We start from the raw sequence: 19147 nt of genomic DNA on the forward strand, positions 1-19147 counted from the left end.
ACTGGCCTCCTAAGCCATGGATTGTGAGGTTTAGTCTTTGCTGAAGTGGCTGAAAGCAGAGTTGTGCAGTGGATGCGTGCTGGGCCCATAACCCAGAGGTTGATGGATCAAAAACATTTTCTGCTAACCAGCTTTTTATAGCATTTAAGTGCAAACAAATATTTTTTTTAAATGCGTAGTTTCATTCCATGTGTAAGTGCCATTATACATTTTTTTTTTACGTCTTCCATCAGTTCGTATTGGTCATATTGATTACAAAGATCCCCAGTGGCCTAAGACACTGGCCTCCTAAGCCATGGCTTGTAAGGTTTAGTCTTTGCTGAAGTGGCTGAAAGCAGAGTTGTGCAGCGGATGCGTGCTGGGCCCATAACCCAGAGGTTGATGGATCAAAAACATTTTCTGCTAACCAGCTTTTTATAGCATTTAAGTGCCAACATTTTTTTTTTTTAAATGCGTAGTTTCATTCCATGTGTAAGTGCCATTATACATTTTTGTTTACCTCTTCCATCAGTTCGTATTGGTCATATTGATTACAAAGATCCCCAGTGGCCTAAGACACTGGCCTCCTAAGCCATGGATTGTAAGGTTTAGTCTTTGCTGAAGTGGCTGAAAGCAGAGTTGTGCAGCGGATGCGTGCTGGGCCCATAACCCAGAGGTTGATGGATCGAAAACATTTTCTGCTAACCAGCTTTTTATAGCATTTAAGTGCCCCAAATTTTTTTTTTTTAAATGCGTAGTTTCATTCCATGTGTAAGTGCCATTATACATTTTTGTTTACCTCTTCCATCAGTTCGTATTGGTCATATCGATTAGACACTGGCCTCCTAAGCCATGGATTGTGAGGTTTAGTCTTTGCTGAAGTGGCTGAAAGCAGAGTTGTGCAGCGGATGCGTGCTGGGCCCATAACCCAGAGGTTGATGGATCGAAAACATTTTCTGCTAACCAGCTTTTTATAGCATTCAAGTGCAAACAAATATTTTTTTTAAATGCGTAGTTTCATTCCATGTGTAAGTGCCATTATACATTTTTTTTTACCTCTTCCATCAGTTCGCATTGGTCATATTGATTACAAAGATCCCCAGTGGCCTAAGACACTGGCCTCCTAAGCCATGGATTGTAAGGTTTAGTCTTTGCTGAAGTGGCTGAAAGCAGAGTTGTGCAGCGGATGCGTGCTGGGCCCATAACCCAGAGGTTGATGGATCAAAAACATTTTCTGCTAACCAGCTTTTTATAGCATTTAAGTGCGAACAAATATTTTTTTTAAATGCGTAGTTTCATTCCATGTGTAAGTGCCATTATACATTTTTTTTTACCTCTTCCATCAGTTCGTATTGGTCATATTGATTACAAAGATCCCCAGTGGCCTAAGACACTGGCCTCCTAAGCCATGGATTGTGAGGTTTAGTCTTTGCTGAAGTGGCTGAAAGCAGAGTTGTGCAGCGGATGCGTGCTGGGCCCATAACCAGTTCGTACTGGTTGTGAAAGGTAGACTTTGCCCCAGTGGCCTAATGGATAAGGCACTGGCCTCCTAAGCCAGGAATTGTGGGTTCAAGTCCCATCTGGGGTTGTCGGAAACATTGTGGCCCAGCAGAAGCGTGCTAGGTCCATTACCCAGTGGTCGATGGATCGAAAACATTTTCTGCTAACCATAGCATTTAAGTGCCAATTTTTTTTTTTTTTAAATGCGTAGTTTCATTCCATGTGTAAGTGCCATTATACATTTTTGTTTACCTCTTCCATCAGTTCGTATTGGTCATATCGATTAGACACTGGCCTCCTAAGCCATGGATTGTGAGGTTTAGTCTTTGCTGAAGTGGCTGAAAGCAGAGTTGTGCAGTGGATGCGTGCTGGGCCCATAACCCAGAGGTTGATGGATCAAAATCATTTTCTGCTAACCAGCTTTTTATAGCATTTAAGTGCGAACAAATATTTTTTTTAAATGCGTAGTTTCATTCCATGTGTAAGTGCCATTATACATTTTTTTTTTACGTCTTCCATCAGTTCGTATTGGTCATATTGATTACAAAGATCCCCAGTGGCCTAAGACACTGGCCTCCTAAGCCATGGCTTGTAAGGTTTAGTCTTTGCTGAAGTGGCTGAAAGCAGAGTTGTGCAGCGGATGCGTGCTGGGCCCATAACCCAGAGGTTGATGGATCAAAAACATTTTCTGCTAACCAGCTTTTTATAGCATTTAAGTGCCAACATTTTTTTTTTTTAAATGCGTAGTTTCATTCCATGTGTAAGTGCCATTATACATTTTTGTTTACCTCTTCCATCAGTTCGTATTGGTCATATTGATTACAAAGATCCCCAGTGGCCTAAGACACTGGCCTCCTAAGCCATGGATTGTAAGGTTTAGTCTTTGCTGAAGTGGCTGAAAGCAGAGTTGTGCAGCGGATGCGTGCTGGGCCCATAACCCAGAGGTTGATGGATCGAAAACATTTTCTGCTAACCAGCTTTTTATAGCATTTAAGTGCCCCAAATTTTTTTTTTTTAAATGCGTAGTTTCATTCCATGTGTAAGTGCCATTATACATTTTTGTTTACCTCTTCCATCAGTTCGTATTGGTCATATCGATTAGACACTGGCCTCCTAAGCCATGGATTGTGAGGTTTAGTCTTTGCTGAAGTGGCTGAAAGCAGAGTTGTGCAGCGGATGCGTGCTGGGCCCATAACCCAGAGGTTGATGGATCAAAAACATTTTCTGCTAACCAGCTTTTTATAGCATTTAAGTGCGAACAAATATTTTTTTTAAATGCGTAGTTTCATTCCATGTGTAAGTGCCATTATACATTTTTTTTTACCTCTTCCATCAGTTCGTATTGGTCATATTGATTACAAAGATCCCCAGTGGCCTAAGACACTGGCCTCCTAAGCCATGGATTGTGAGGTTTAGTCTTTGCTGAAGTGGCTGAAAGCAGAGTTGTGCAGCGGATGCGTGCTGGGCCCATAACCAGTTCGTACTGGTTGTGAAAGGTAGACTTTGCCCCAGTGGCCTAATGGATAAGGCACTGGCCTCCTAAGCCAGGAATTGTGGGTTCAAGTCCCATCTGGGGTTGTCGGAAACATTGTGGCCCAGCAGAAGCGTGCTAGGTCCATTACCCAGTGGTCGATGGATCGAAAACATTTTCTGCTAACCATAGCATTTAAGTGCCAATTTTTTTTTTTTTTAAATGCGTAGTTTCATTCCATGTGTAAGTGCCATTATACATTTTTGTTTACCTCTTCCATCAGTTCGTATTGGTCATATCGATTAGACACTGGCCTCCTAAGCCATGGATTGTGAGGTTTAGTCTTTGCTGAAGTGGCTGAAAGCAGAGTTGTGCAGTGGATGCGTGCTGGGCCCATAACCCAGAGGTTGATGGATCAAAATCATTTTCTGCTAACCAGCTTTTTATAGCATTTAAGTGCGAACAAATATTTTTTTTAAATGCGTAGTTTCATTCCATGTGTAAGTGCCATTATACATTTTTTTTTTACGTCTTCCATCAGTTCGTATTGGTCATATTGATTACAAAGATCCCCAGTGGCCTAAGACACTGGCCTCCTAAGCCATGGCTTGTAAGGTTTAGTCTTTGCTGAAGTGGCTGAAAGCAGAGTTGTGCAGCGGATGCGTGCTGGGCCCATAACCCAGAGGTTGATGGATCAAAAACATTTTCTGCTAACCAGCTTTTTATAGCATTTAAGTGCCAACATTTTTTTTTTTTAAATGCGTAGTTTCATTCCATGTGTAAGTGCCATTATACATTTTTGTTTACCTCTTCCATCAGTTCGTATTGGTCATATTGATTACAAAGATCCCCAGTGGCCTAAGACACTGGCCTCCTAAGCCATGGATTGTAAGGTTTAGTCTTTGCTGAAGTGGCTGAAAGCAGAGTTGTGCAGCGGATGCGTGCTGGGCCCATAACCCAGAGGTTGATGGATCGAAAACATTTTCTGCTAACCAGCTTTTTATAGCATTTAAGTGCCCCAAATTTTTTTTTTTTAAATGCGTAGTTTCATTCCATGTGTAAGTGCCATTATACATTTTTGTTTACCTCTTCCATCAGTTCGTATTGGTCATATCGATTAGACACTGGCCTCCTAAGCCATGGATTGTGAGGTTTAGTCTTTGCTGAAGTGGCTGAAAGCAGAGTTGTGCAGCGGATGCGTGCTGGGCCCATAACCCAGAGGTTGATGGATCAAAAACATTTTCTGCTAACCAGCTTTTTATAGCATTTAAGTGCGAACAAATATTTTTTTTAAATGCGTAGTTTCATTCCATGTGTAAGTGCCATTATACATTTTTTTTTACCTCTTCCATCAGTTCGTATTGGTCATATTGATTACAAAGATCCCCAGTGGCCTAAGACACTGGCCTCCTAAGCCATGGATTGTGAGGTTTAGTCTTTGCTGAAGTGGCTGAAAGCAGAGTTGTGCAGCGGATGCGTGCTGGGCCCATAACCAGTTCGTACTGGTTGTGAAAGGTAGACTTTGCCCCAGTGGCCTAATGGATAAGGCACTGGCCTCCTAAGCCAGGAATTGTGGGTTCAAGTCCCATCTGGGGTTGTCGGAAACACTGTGGCCCAGCAGAAGCGTGCTAGGTCCATTACCCAGTGGTCGATGGATCGAAAACATTTTCTGCTAACCATAGCATTTAAGTGCCAATTTTTTTTTTTTTTAAATGCGTAGTTTCATTCCATGTGTAAGTGCCATTATACATTTTTGTTTACCTCTTCCATCAGTTCGTATTGGTCATATCGATTAGACACTGGCCTCCTAAGCCATGGATTGTGAGGTTTAGTCTTTGCTGAAGTGGCTGAAAGCAGAGTTGTGCAGTGGATGCGTGCTGGGCCCATAACCCAGAGGTTGATGGATCAAAATCATTTTCTGCTAACCAGCTTTTTATAGCATTTAAGTGCGAACAAATATTTTTTTTAAATGCGTAGTTTCATTCCATGTGTAAGTGCCATTATACATTTTTGTTTACCTCTTCCATCAGTTCGTATTGGTCATATCGATTAGACACTGGCCTCCTAAGCCATGGATTGTGAGGTTTAGTCTTTGCTGAAGTGGCTGAAAGCAGAGTTGTGCAGCGGATGCGTGCTGGGCCCATAACCCAGAGGTTGATGGATCAAAAACATTTTCTGCTAACCAGCTTTTTATAGCATTTAAGTGCGAACAAATATTTTTTTTAAATGCGTAGTTTCATTCCATGTGTAAGTGCCATTATACATTTTTTTTTACCTCTTCCATCAGTTCGTATTGGTCATATTGATTACAAAGATCCCCAGTGGCCTAAGACACTGGCCTCCTAAGCCATGGATTGTGAGGTTTAGTCTTTGCTGAAGTGGCTGAAAGCAGAGTTGTGCAGCGGATGCGTGCTGGGCCCATAACCAGTTCGTACTGGTTGTGAAAGGTAGACTTTACCCCAGTGGCCTAATGGATAAGGCACTGGCCTCCTAAGCCAGGAATTGTGGGTTCAAGTCCCATCTGGGGTTGTCGGAAACATTGTGGCCCAGCAGAAGCGTGCTAGGTCCATTACCCAGTGGTCGATGGATCGAAAACATTTTCTGCTAACCATAGCATTTAAGTGCCAATTTTTTTTTTTTTTAAATGCGTAGTTTCATTCCATGTGTAAGTGCCATTATACATTTTTGTTTACCTCTTCCATCAGTTCGTATTGGTCATATCGATTAGACACTGGCCTCCTAAGCCATGGATTGTGAGGTTTAGTCTTTGCTGAAGTGGCTGAAAGCAGAGTTGTGCAGTGGATGCGTGCTGGGCCCATAACCCAGAGGTTGATGGATCAAAATCATTTTCTGCTAACCAGCTTTTTATAGCATTTAAGTGCGAACAAATATTTTTTTTAAATGCGTAGTTTCATTCCATGTGTAAGTGCCATTATACATTTTTTTTTTACGTCTTCCATCAGTTCGTATTGGTCATATTGATTACAAAGATCCCCAGTGGCCTAAGACACTGGCCTCCTAAGCCATGGCTTGTAAGGTTTAGTCTTTGCTGAAGTGGCTGAAAGCAGAGTTGTGCAGCGGATGCGTGCTGGGCCCATAACCCAGAGGTTGATGGATCAAAAACATTTTCTGCTAACCAGCTTTTTATAGCATTTAAGTGCCAACATTTTTTTTTTTTAAATGCGTAGTTTATTCCATGTGTAAGTGCCATTATACATTTTTGTTTACCTCTTCCATCAGTTCGTATTGGTCATATTGATTACAAAGATCCCCAGTGGCCTAAGACACTGGCCTCCTAAGCCATGGATTGTAAGGTTTAGTCTTTGCTGAAGTGGCTGAAAGCAGAGTTGTGCAGCGGATGCGTGCTGGGCCCATAACCCAGAGGTTGATGGATCGAAAACATTTTCTGCTAACCAGCTTTTTATAGCATTTAAGTGCCCCAATTTTTTTTTTTTTAAATGCGTAGTTTCATTCCATGTGTAAGTGCCATTATACATTTTTGTTTACCTCTTCCATCAGTTCGTATTGGTCATATCGATTAGACACTGGCCTCCTAAGCCATGGATTGTGAGGTTTAGTCTTTGCTGAAGTGGCTGAAAGCAGAGTTGTGCAGCGGATGCGTGCTGGGCCCATAACCCAGTTGTTGATGGATCGAAAACATTTTCTGCTAACCAGCTTTTTATAGCATTCAAGTGCAAACAAATATTTTTTTTAAATGCGTAGTTTCATTCCATGTGTAAGTGCCATTATACATTTTTTTTTACCTCTTCCATCAGTTCGCATTGGTCATATTGATTACAAAGATCCCCAGTGGCCTAAGACACTGGCCTCCTAAGCCATGGATTGTAAGGTTTAGTCTTTGCTGAAGTGGCTGAAAGCAGAGTTGTGCAGCGGATGCGTGCTGGGCCCATAACCCAGAGGTTGATGGATCAAAAACATTTTCTGCTAACCAGCTTTTTATAGCATTTAAGTGCGAACAAATATTTTTTTTAAATGCGTAGTTTCATTCCATGTGTAAGTGCCATTATACATTTTTTTTTACCTCTTCCATCAGTTCGTATTGGTCATATTGATTACAAAGATCCCCAGTGGCCTAAGACACTGGCCTCCTAAGCCATGGATTGTGAGTTTTAGTCTTTGCTGAAGTGGCTGAAAGCAGAGTTGTGCAGTGGATGCGTGCTGGGCCCATAACCCAGAGGTTGATGGATCAAAAACATTTTCTGCTAACCAGCTTTTTATAGCATTTAAGTGCGAACAAATATTTTTTTTAAATGCGTAGTTTCATTCCATGTGTAAGTGCCATTATACATTTTTTTTTTACGTCTTCCATCAGTTCGTATTTGTCATATTGATTACAAAGATCCCCAGTGGCCTAAGACACTGGCCTCCTAAGCCATGGATTGTAAGGTTTAGTCTTTGCTGAAGTGGCTGAAAGCAGAGTTGTGCAGCGGATGCGTGCTGGGCCCATAACCCAGAGGTTGATGGATCAAAAACATTTTCTGCTAACCAGCTTTTTATAGCATTTAAGTGCGAACAAATATTTTTTTTAAATGCGTAGTTTCATTCCATGTGTAAGTGCCATTATACATTTTTTTTTACCTCTTCCATCAGTTCGTATTGGTCATATTGATTACAAAGATCCCCAGTGGCCTAAGACACTGGCCTCCTAAGCCATGGATTGTGAGGTTTAGTCTTTGCTGAAGTGGCTGAAAGCAGAGTTGTGCAGCGGATGCGTGCTGGGCCCATAACCAGTTCGTACTGGTTGTGAAAGGTAGACTTTGCCCCAGTGGCCTAATGGATAAGGCACTGGCCTCCTAAGCCAGGAATTGTGGGTTCAAGTCCCATCTGGGGTTGTCGGAAACATTGTGGCCCAGCAGAAGCGTGCTAGGTCCATTACCCAGTGGTCGATGGATCGAAAACATTTTCTGCTAACCATAGCATTTAAGTGCCAATTTTTTTTTTTTTTAAATGCGTAGTTTCATTCCATGTGTAAGTGCCATTATACATTTTTGTTTACCTCTTCCATCAGTTCGTATTGGTCATATCGATTAGACACTGGCCTCCTAAGCCATGGATTGTGAGGTTTAGTCTTTGCTGAAGTGGCTGAAAGCAGAGTTGTGCAGTGGATGCGTGCTGGGCCCATAACCCAGAGGTTGATGGATCAAAAACATTTTCTGCTAACCAGCTTTTTATAGCATTTAAGTGCGAACAAATATTTTTTTTAAATGCGTAGTTTCATTCCATGTGTAAGTGCCATTATACATTTTTTTTTTACGTCTTCCATCAGTTCGTATTGGTCATATTGATTACAAAGATCCCCAGTGGCCTAAGACACTGGCCTCCTAAGCCATGGCTTGTAAGGTTTAGTCTTTGCTGAAGTGGCTGAAAGCAGAGTTGTGCAGCGGATGCGTGCTGGGCCCATAACCCAGAGGTTGATGGATCAAAAACATTTTCTGCTAACCAGCTTTTTATAGCATTTAAGTGCCAACATTTTTTTTTTTTAAATGCGTAGTTTCATTCCATGTGTAAGTGCCATTATACATTTTTGTTTACCTCTTCCATCAGTTCGTATTGGTCATATTGATTACAAAGATCCCCAGTGGCCTAAGACACTGGCCTCCTAAGCCATGGATTGTAAGGTTTAGTCTTTGCTGAAGTGGCTGAAAGCAGAGTTGTGCAGCGGATGCGTGCTGGGCCCATAACCCAGAGGTTGATGGATCGAAAACATTTTCTGCTAACCAGCTTTTTATAGCATTTAAGTGCCCCAAATTTTTTTTTTTTAAATGCGTAGTTTCATTCCATGTGTAAGTGCCATTATACATTTTTGTTTACCTCTTCCATCAGTTCGTATTGGTCATATCGATTAGACACTGGCCTCCTAAGCCATGGATTGTGAGGTTTAGTCTTTGCTGAAGTGGCTGAAAGCAGAGTTGTGCAGCGGATGTGTGCTGGGCCCATAACCCAGAGGTTGATGGATCGAAAACATTTTCTGCTAACCAGCTTTTTATAGCATTCAAGTGCAAACAAATATTTTTTTTAAATGCGTAGTTTCATTCCATGTGTAAGTGCCATTATACATTTTTGTTTACCTCTTCCATCAGTTCGTATTGGTCATATCGATTAGACACTGGCCTCCTAAGCCATGGATTGTGAGGTTTAGTCTTTGCTGAAGTGGCTGAAAGCAGAGTTGTGCAGCGGATGTGTGCTGGGCCCATAACCCAGAGGTTGATGGATCGAAAACATTTTCTGCTAACCAGCTTTTTATAGCATTCAAGTGCAAACAAATATTTTTTTTAAATGCGTAGTTTCATTCCATGTGTAAGTGCCATTATACATTTTTTTTTACCTCTTCCATCAGTTCGCATTGGTCATATTGATTACAAAGATCCCCAGTGGCCTAAGACACTGGCCTCCTAAGCCATGGATTGTAAGGTTTAGTCTTTGCTGAAGTGGCTGAAAGCAGAGTTGTGCAGCGGATGCGTGCTGGGCCCATAACCCAGAGGTTGATGGATCAAAAACATTTTCTGCTAACCAGCTTTTTATAGCATTTAAGTGCGAACAAATATTTTTTTTAAATGCGTAGTTTCATTCCATGTGTAAGTGCCATTATACATTTTTTTTTACCTCTTCCATCAGTTCGTATTGGTCATATTGATTACAAAGATCCCCAGTGGCCTAAGACACTGGCCTCCTAAGCCATGGATTGTGAGGTTTAGTCTTTGCTGAAGTGGCTGAAAGCAGAGTTGTGCAGCGGATGCGTGCTGGGCCCATAACCAGTTCGTACTGGTTGTGAAAGGTAGACTTTGCCCCAGTGGCCTAATGGATAAGGCACTGGCCTCCTAAGCCAGGAATTGTGGGTTCAAGTCCCATCTGGGGTTGTCGGAAACATTGTGGCCCAGCAGAAGCGTGCTAGGTCCATTACCCAGTGGTCGATGGATCGAAAACATTTTCTGCTAACCATAGCATTTAAGTGCCAATTTTTTTTTTTTTTAAATGCGTAGTTTCATTCCATGTGTAAGTGCCATTATACATTTTTGTTTACCTCTTCCATCAGTTCGTATTGGTCATATCGATTAGACACTGGCCTCCTAAGCCATGGATTGTGAGGTTTAGTCTTTGCTGAAGTGGCTGAAAGCAGAGTTGTGCAGCGGATGCGTGCTGGGCCCATAACCCAGAGGTTGATGGATCGAAAACATTTTCTGCTAACCAGCTTTTTATAGCATTTAAGTGCAAACAAATATTTTTTTTAAATGCGTAGTTTCATTCCATGTGTAAGTGCCATTATACATTTTTTTTTACCTCTTCCATCAGTTCGTATTGGTCATATTGATTACAAAGATCCCCAGTGGCCTAAGACACTGGCCTCCTAAGCCATGGATTGTGAGTTTTAGTCTTTGCTGAAGTGGCTGAAAGCAGAGTTGTGCAGTGGATGCGTGCTGGGCCCATAACCCAGAGGTTGATGGATCAAAAACATTTTCTGCTAACCAGCTTTTTATAGCATTTAAGTGCGAACAAATATTTTTTTTAAATGCGTAGTTTCATTCCATGTGTAAGTGCCATTATACATTTTTTTTTTACGTCTTCCATCAGTTCGTATTGGTCATATTGATTACAAAGATCCCCAGTGGCCTAAGACACTGGCCTCCTAAGCCATGGATTGTAAGGTTTAGTCTTTGCTGAAGTGGCTGAAAGCAGAGTTGTGCAGCGGATGCGTGCTGGGCCCATAACCCAGAGGTTGATGGATCAAAAACATTTTCTGCTAACCAGCTTTTTATAGCATTTAAGTGCCAAAATTTTTTTTTTTTAAATGCGTAGTTTCATTCCATGTGTAAGTGCCATTATACAGTTTTGTTTACCTCTTCCATCAGTTCGTATTGGTCATATCGATTAGACACTGGCCTCCTAAGCCATGGATTGTGAGGTTTAGTCTTTGCTGAAGTGGCTGAAAGCAGAGTTGTGCAGTGGATGCGTGCTGGGCCCATAACCCAGAGGTTGATGGATCAAAAACATTTTCTGCTAACCAGCTTTTTATAGCATTTAAGTGCGAACAAATATTTTTTTTAAATGCGTAGTTTCATTCCATGTGTAAGTGCCATTATACATTTTTTTTTTACGTCTTCCATCAGTTCGTATTGGTCATATTGATTACAAAGATCCCCAGTGGCCTAAGACACTGGCCTCCTAAGCCATGGCTTGTAAGGTTTAGTCTTTGCTGAAGTGGCTGAAAGCAGAGTTGTGCAGCGGATGCGTGCTGGGCCCATAACCCAGAGGTTGATGGATCAAAAACATTTTCTGCTAACCAGCTTTTTATAGCATTTAAGTGCGAACAAATATTTTTTTTAAATGCGTAGTTTCATTCCATGTGTAAGTGCCATTATACATTTTTTTTTACCTCTTCCATCAGTTCGTATTGGTCATATTGATTACAAAGATCCCCAGTGGCCTAAGACACTGGCCTCCTAAGCCATGGATTGTGAGGTTTAGTCTTTGCTGAAGTGGCTGAAAGCAGAGTTGTGCAGCGGATGCGTGCTGGGCCCATAACCAGTTCGTACTGGTTGTGAAAGGTAGACTTTGCCCCAGTGGCCTAATGGATAAGGCACTGGCCTCCTAAGCCAGGAATTGTGGGTTCAAGTCCCATCTGGGGTTGACGGAAACATTGTGGCCCAGCAGAAGCGTGCTAGGTCCATTACCCAGTGGTCGATGGATCGAAAACATTTTCTGCTAACCATAGCATTTAAGTGCCAATTTTTTTTTTTTTTAAATGCGTAGTTTCATTCCATGTGTAAGTGCCATTATACATTTTTGTTTACCTCTTCCATCAGTTCGTATTGGTCATATCGATTAGACACTGGCCTCCTAAGCCATGGATTGTGAGGTTTAGTCTTTGCTGAAGTGGCTGAAAGCAGAGTTGTGCAGCGGATGCGTGCTGGGCCCATAACCCAGAGGTTGATGGATCGAAAACATTTTCTGCTAACCAGCTTTTTATAGCATTTAAGTGCAAACAAATATTTTTTTTAAATGCGTAGTTTCATTCCATGTGTAAGTGCCATTATACATTTTTTTTTACCTCTTCCATCAGTTCGTATTGGTCATATTGATTACAAAGATCCCCAGTGGCCTAAGACACTGGCCTCCTAAGCCATGGATTGTGAGTTTTAGTCTTTGCTGAAGTGGCTGAAAGCAGAGTTGTGCAGTGGATGCGTGCTGGGCCCATAACCCAGAGGTTGATGGATCAAAAACATTTTCTGCTAACAAGCTTTTTATAGCATTTAAGTGCGAACAAATATTTTTTTTAAATGCGTAGTTTCATTCCATGTGTAAGTGCCATTATACATTTTTTTTTTACGTCTTCCATCAGTTCGTATTGGTCATATTGATTACAAAGATCCCCAGTGGCCTAAGACACTGGCCTCCTAAGCCATGGATTGTAAGGTTTAGTCTTTGCTGAAGTGGCTGAAAGCAGAGTTGTGCAGCGGATGCGTGCTGGGCCCATAACCCAGAGGTTGATGGATCAAAAACATTTTCTGCTAACCAGCTTTTTATAGCATTTAAGTGCCAAAATTTTTTTTTTTTAAATGCGTAGTTTCATTCCATGTGTAAGTGCCATTATACAGTTTTGTTTACCTCTTCCATCAGTTCGTATTGGTCATATCGATTAGACACTGGCCTCCTAAGCCATGGATTGTGAGGTTTAGTCTTTGCTGAAGTGGCTGAAAGCAGAGTTGTGCAGTGGATGCGTGCTGGGCCCATAACCCAGAGGTTGATGGATCAAAAACATTTTCTGCTAACCAGCTTTTTATAGCATTTAAGTGCGAACAAATATTTTTTTTAAATGCGTAGTTTCATTCCATGTGTAAGTGCCATTATACATTTTTTTTTTACGTCTTCCATCAGTTCGTATTGGTCATATTGATTACAAAGATCCCCAGTGGCCTAAGACACTGGCCTCCTAAGCCATGGCTTGTAAGGTTTAGTCTTTGCTGAAGTGGCTGAAAGCAGAGTTGTGCAGCGGATGCGTGCTGGGCCCATAACCCAGAGGTTGATGGATCAAAAACATTTTCTGCTAACCAGCTTTTTATAGCATTTAAGTGCCAACATTTTTTTTTTTTAAATGCGTAGTTTCATTCCATGTGTAAGTGCCATTATACATTTTTGTTTACCTCTTCCATCAGTTCGTATTGGTCATATTGATTACAAAGATCCCCAGTGGCCTAAGACACTGGCCTCCTAAGCCATGGATTGTAAGGTTTAGTCTTTGCTGAAGTGGCTGAAAGCAGAGTTGTGCAGCGGATGCGTGCTGGGCCCATAACCCAGAGGTTGATGGATCGAAAACATTTTCTGCTAACCAGCTTTTTATAGCATTTAAGTGCCCCAAATTTTTTTTTTTAAATGCGTAGTTTCATTCCATGTGTAAGTGCCATTATACATTTTTGTTTACCTCTTCCATCAGTTCGTATTGGTCATATCGATTAGACACTGGCCTCCTAAGCCATGGATTGTGAGGTTTAGTCTTTGCTGAAGTGGCTGAAAGCAGAGTTGTGCAGCGGATGCGTGCTGGGCCCATAACCCAGAGGTTGATGGATCGAAAACATTTTCTGCTAACCAGCTTTTTATAGCATTCAAGTGCAAACAAATATTTTTTTTAAATGCGTAGTTTCATTCCATGTGTAAGTGCCATTATACATTTTTTTTTACCTCTTCCATCAGTTCGCATTGGTCATATTGATTACAAAGATCCCCAGTGGCCTAAGACACTGGCCTCCTAAGCCATGGATTGTAAGGTTTAGTCTTTGCTGAAGTGGCTGAAAGCAGAGTTGTGCAGCGGATGCGTGCTGGGCCCATAACCCAGAGGTTGATGGATCAAAAACATTTTCTGCTAACCAGCTTTTTATAGCATTTAAGTGCGAACAAATATTTTTTTTAAATGCGTAGTTTCATTCCATGTGTAAGTGCCATTATACATTTTTTTTTACCTCTTCCATCAGTTCGTATTGGTCATATTGATTACAAAGATCCCCAGTGGCCTAAGACACTGGCCTCCTAAGCCATGGATTGTGAGGTTTAGTCTTTGCTGAAGTGGCTGAAAGCAGAGTTGTGCAGCGGATGCGTGCTGGGCCCATAACCAGTTCGTACTGGTTGTGAAAGGTTGACTTTGCCCCAGTGGCCTAATGGATAAGGCACTGGCCTCCTAAGCCAGGAATTGTGGGTTCAAGTCCCATCTGGGGTTGTCGGAAACATTGTGGCCCAGCAGAAGCGTGCTAGGTCCATTACCCAGTGGTCGATGGATCGAAAACATTTTCTGCTAACCATAGCATTTAAGTGCCCAATTTTTTTTTTTTTAAATGCGTAGTTTCATTCCATGTGTAAGTGCCATTATACATTTTTGTTTACCTCTTCCATCAGTTCGTATTGGTCATATCGATTAGACACTGGCCTCCTAAGCCATGGATTGTGAGGTTTAGTCTTTGCTGAAGTGGCTGAAAGCAGAGTTGTGCAGCGGATGCGTGCTGGGCCCATAACCCAGAGGTTGATGGATCGAAAACATTTTCTGCTAACCAGCTTTTTATAGCATTTAAGTGCAAACAAATATTTTTTTTAAATGCGTAGTTTCATTCCATGTGTAAGTGCCATTATACATTTTTTTTTACCTCTTCCATCAGTTCGTATTGGTCATATTGATTACAAAGATCCCCAGTGGCCTAAGACACTGGCCTCCTAAGCCATGGATTGTGAGTTTTAGTCTTTGCTGAAGTGGCTGAAAGCAGAGTTGTGCAGTGGATGCGTGCTGGGCCCATAACCCAGAGGTTGATGGATCAAAAACATTTTCTGCTAACCAGCTTTTTATAGCATTTAAGTGCGAACAAATATTTTTTTTAAATGCGTAGTTTCATTCCATGTGTAAGTGCCATTATACATTTTTTTTTTACGTCTTCCATCAGTTCGTATTGGTCATATTGATTACAAAGATCCCCAGTGGCCTAAGACACTGGCCTCCTAAGCCATGGATTGTAAGGTTTAGTCTTTGCTGAAGTGGCTGAAAGCAGAGTTGTGCAGCGGATGCGTGCTGGGCCCATAACCCAGAGGTTGATGGATCAAAAACATTTTCTGCTAACCAGCTTTTTATAGCATTTAAGTGCCAAAATTTATTTTTTTTAAATGCGTAGTTTCATTCCATGTGTAAGTGCCATTATACATTTTTGTTTACCTCTTCCATCAGTTCGTATTGGTCATATCGATTAGACACTGGCCTCCTAAGCCATGGATTGTGAGGTTTAGTCTTTGCTGAAGTGGCTGAAAGCAGAGTTGTGCAGCGGATGCGTGCTGGGCCCATAACCCAGAGGTTGATGGATCGAAAACATTTTCTGCTAACCAGCTTTTTATAGCATTTAAGTGCAAACAAATATTTTTTTTAAATGCGTAGTTTCATTCCATGTGTAAGTGCCATTATACATTTTTTTTTACCTCTTCCATCAGTTCGTATTGGTCATATTGATTACAAAGATCCCCAGTGGCCTAAGACACTGGCCTCCTAAGCCATGGATTGTGAGGTTTAGTCTTTGCTGAAGTGGCTGAAAGCAGAGTTGTGCAGCGGATGCGTGCTGGGCCCATAACCAGTTCGTACTGGTTGTGAAAGGTAGACATTGCCCCAGTGGCCTAATGGATAAGGCACTGGCCTCCTAAGCCAGGAATTGTGGGTTCAAGTCCCATCTGGGGTGGTCGGAAACATTGTGGCCCAGCAGAAGCGTGCTAGGTCCATTACCCAGTGGTCGATGGATCGAAAACATTTTCTGCTAACCATAGCATTTAAGTGCCAAAAAATATATTTTTTTAAATGCGTAGTTTCATTCCATGTGTAAGTGCCATTATACATTTTTGTTTACCTCTTCCATCAGTTCGTATTGGTCATATCGATTAGACACTGGCCTCCTAAGCCATGGATTGTGAGGTTTAGTCTTTGCTGAAGTGGCTGAAAGCAGAGTTGTGCAGCGGATGCGTGCTGGGTCCATAACCCAGAGGTTGATGGATCAAAAACATTTTCTGCTAACCAGCTTTTTATAGCATTTAAGTGCGAACAAATATTTTTTTTAAATGCGTAGTTTCATTCCATGTGTAAGTGCCATTATACATTTTTTTTTACCTCTTCCATCAGTTCGTATTGGTCATATCGATTAGACACTGGCCTCCTAAGCCATGGATTGTGAGGTTTAGTCTTTGCTGAAGTGGCTGAAAGCAGAGTTGTGCAGCGGATGCGTGCTGGGCCCATAACCCAGAGGTTGATGGATCGAAAACATTTTCTGCTAACCAGCTTTTTATAGCATTTAAGTGCAAACAAATATTTTTTTTAAATGCGTAGTTTCATTCCATGTGTAAGTGCCATTATACATTTTTTTTTACCTCTTCCATCAGTTCTTATTGGTCATATTGATTACAAAGATCCCCAGTGGCCTAAGACACTGGCCTCCTAAGCCATGGATTGTGAGGTTTAGTCTTTGCTGAAGTGGCTGAAAGCAGAGTTGTGCAGCGGATGCGTGCTGGGCCCATAACCCAGAGGTTGATGGATCGAAAACATTTTCTGCTAACCAGCTTTTTATAGCATTTAAGTGCAAACAAATATTTTTTTTAAATGCGTAGTTTCATTCCATGTGTAAGTGCCATTATACATTTTTTTTTACCTCTTCCATCAGTTCTTATTGGTCATATTGATTACAAAGATCCCCAGTGGCCTAAGACACTGGCCTCCTAAGCCATGGATTGTGAGGTTTAGTCTTTGCTGAAGTGGCTGAAAGCAGAGTTGTGCAGCGGATGCGTGCTGGGCCCATAACCCAGAGGTTGATGGATCGAAAACATTTTCTGCTAACCAGCTTTTTATAGCATTTAAGTGCAAACAAATATTTTTTTTAAATGCGTAGTTTCATTCCATGTGTAAGTGCCATTATACATTTTTTTTTACCTCTTCCATCAGTTCTTATTGGTCATATTGATTACAAAGATCCCCAGTGGCCTAAGACACTGGCCTCCTAAGCCATGGATTGTGAGGTTTAGTCTTTGCTGAAGTGGCTGAAAGCAGAGTTGTGCAGCGGATGCGTGCTGGGCCCATAACCAGTTCGTACTGGTTGGGAAAGGTAGACATTGCTCCAGTGGCCTAATGGATAAGGCACTGGCTTCCTAAGCCAGAAATTGTGGGTTCAAGTCCCATCTGGGGTTGTCGGAAACATTGTGGCTCAGCAGAAGCGTGCCTGGTCCATTACCCAGTGGTCGATGGATCAAAAACATTTTCTGCTAACCATAGCATTTAAGTGCCAAAATTTTTTTTTTTTTAAAAGCGTAGTTTCATTCCATGTGTAAGTGCCATTATACATTTTTTTTTACCTCTTCCATCAGTTCGTATTGGTCATATCGATTAGACACTGGCCTCCTAAGCCATGGATTGTGAGGTTTAGTCTTTGCTGAAGTGGCTGAAAGCAGAGTTGTGCAGCGGATGCGTGCTGGGTCCATAACCCAGAGGTTGATGGATCAAAAACATTTTCTGCTAACCAGCTTTTTATAGCATTTAAGTGCGAACAAATATTTTTTTTAAATGCGTAGTTTCATTCCATGTGTAAGTGCCATTATACATTTTTTTTTACCTCTTCCATCAGTTCGTATTGGTCATATCGATTAGACACTGGCCTCCTAAGCCATGGATTGTGAGGTTTAGTCTTTGCTGAAGTGGCTGAAAGCAGAGTTGTGCAGCGGATGCGTGCTGGGCCCATAACCCAGAGGTTGATGGATCGAAAACATTTTCTGCTAACCAGCTTTTTATAGCATTTAAGTGCAAACAAATATTTTTTTTAAATGCGTAGTTTCATTCCATGTGTAAGTGCCATTATACATTTTTTTTTACCTCTTCCATCAGTTCTTATTGGTCATATTGATTACAAAGATCCCCAGTGGCCTAAGACACTGGCCTCCTAAGCCATGGATTGTGAGGTTTAGTCTTTGCTGAAGTGGCTGAAAGCAGAGTTGTGCAGCGGATGCGTGCTGGGCCCATAACCCAGAGGTTGATGGATCGAAAACATTTTCTGCTAACCAGCTTTTTATAGCATTTAAGTGCAAACAAATATTTTTTTTAAATGCGTAGTTTCATTCCATGTGTAAGTGCCATTATACATTTTTTTTTACCTCTTCCATCAGTTCTTATTGGTCATATTGATTACAAAGATCCCCAGTGGCCTAAGACACTGGCCTCCTAAGCCATGGATTGTGAGGTTTAGTCTTTGCTGAAGTGGCTGAAAGCAGAGTTGTGCAGCGGATGCGTGCTGGGCCCATAACCAGTTCGTACTGGTTGGGAAAGGTAGACATTGCTCCAGTGGCCTAATGGATAAGGCACTGGCTTCCTAAGCCAGAAATTGTGGGTTCAAGTCCCATCTGGGGTTGTCGGAAACATTGTGGCTCAGCAGAAGCGTGCCTGGTCCATTACCCAGTGGTCGATGGATCAAAAACATTTTCTGCTAACCATAGCATTTAAGTGCCAAAATTTTTTTTTTTTTAAAAGCGTAGTTTCATTCCATGTGTAAGTGCCATTATACATTTTTTTTTACCTCTTCCATCAGTTCGTATTGGTCATATCGATTAGACACTGGCCTCCTAAGCCATGGATTGTGAGGTTTAGTCTTTGCTGAAGTGGCTGAAAGCAGAGTTGTGCAGCGGATGCGTGCTGGGTCCATAACCCAGAGGTTGATGGATCAAAAACATTTTCTGCTAACCAGCTTTTTATAGCATTTAAGTGCGAACAAATATTTTTTTTAAATGCGTAGTTTCATTCCATGTGTAAGTGCCATTATACATTTTTTTTTACCTCTTCCATCAGTTCGTATTGGTCATATCGATTAGACACTGGCCTCCTAAGCCATGGATTGTGAGGTTTAGTCTTTGCTGAAGTGGCTGAAAGCAGAGTTGTGCAGCGGATGCGTGCTGGGCCCATAACCCAGAGGTTGATGGATCGAAAACATTTTCTGCTAACCAGCTTTTTATAGCATTTAAGTGCAAACAAATATTTTTTTTAAATGCGTAGTTTCATTCCATGTGTAAGTGCCATTATACATTTTTTTTTACCTCTTCCATCAGTTCTTATTGGTCATATTGATTACAAAGATCCCCAGTGGCCTAAGACACTGGCCTCCTAAGCCATGGATTGTGAGGTTTAGTCTTTGCTGA

General features: G+C 41.6%; 11 non-coding genes across 11 annotated transcripts; all 11 read left to right on the plus strand.

Moving 5' to 3' along the window:
- Nucleotides 1-1494: 1494 nt before the first annotated feature.
- trnar-ccu lies at nucleotides 1495-1567 on the plus strand. The gene has a single exon. It is a non-coding gene; the product is annotated as a tRNA-Arg (tRNA).
- Nucleotides 1568-2984: 1417 nt separating this feature from the next.
- trnar-ccu lies at nucleotides 2985-3057 on the plus strand. Its single transcript has one exon. It is a non-coding gene; the product is annotated as a tRNA-Arg (tRNA).
- Nucleotides 3058-4474: 1417 nt separating this feature from the next.
- On the plus strand, nucleotides 4475-4547 carry trnar-ccu. Its single transcript has one exon. It is a non-coding gene; the product is annotated as a tRNA-Arg (tRNA).
- Nucleotides 4548-5406: 859 nt separating this feature from the next.
- Nucleotides 5407-5479, plus strand: trnar-ccu. The gene has a single exon. It is a non-coding gene; the product is annotated as a tRNA-Arg (tRNA).
- Nucleotides 5480-7730: 2251 nt separating this feature from the next.
- On the plus strand, nucleotides 7731-7803 carry trnar-ccu. Its single transcript has one exon. It is a non-coding gene; the product is annotated as a tRNA-Arg (tRNA).
- Nucleotides 7804-9755: 1952 nt separating this feature from the next.
- trnar-ccu lies at nucleotides 9756-9828 on the plus strand. The gene has a single exon. It is a non-coding gene; the product is annotated as a tRNA-Arg (tRNA).
- Nucleotides 9829-11523: 1695 nt separating this feature from the next.
- trnar-ccu lies at nucleotides 11524-11596 on the plus strand. The gene has a single exon. It is a non-coding gene; the product is annotated as a tRNA-Arg (tRNA).
- A 2508-nt stretch (nucleotides 11597-14104) lies between these two features.
- trnar-ccu lies at nucleotides 14105-14177 on the plus strand. Its single transcript has one exon. It is a non-coding gene; the product is annotated as a tRNA-Arg (tRNA).
- A 1416-nt stretch (nucleotides 14178-15593) lies between these two features.
- On the plus strand, nucleotides 15594-15666 carry trnar-ccu. Its single transcript has one exon. It is a non-coding gene; the product is annotated as a tRNA-Arg (tRNA).
- A 1416-nt stretch (nucleotides 15667-17082) lies between these two features.
- On the plus strand, nucleotides 17083-17155 carry trnar-ccu. Its single transcript has one exon. It is a non-coding gene; the product is annotated as a tRNA-Arg (tRNA).
- A 1138-nt stretch (nucleotides 17156-18293) lies between these two features.
- trnar-ccu lies at nucleotides 18294-18366 on the plus strand. The gene has a single exon. It is a non-coding gene; the product is annotated as a tRNA-Arg (tRNA).
- The last annotated feature ends 781 nt before the right edge of the window (nucleotides 18367-19147 follow it).

Source organism: Oncorhynchus mykiss, unplaced genomic scaffold (genome assembly GCF_013265735.2).
Source record: "Oncorhynchus mykiss isolate Arlee unplaced genomic scaffold, USDA_OmykA_1.1 un_scaffold_392, whole genome shotgun sequence".
Lineage (NCBI taxonomy): Eukaryota > Metazoa > Chordata > Actinopteri > Salmoniformes > Salmonidae > Oncorhynchus > Oncorhynchus mykiss.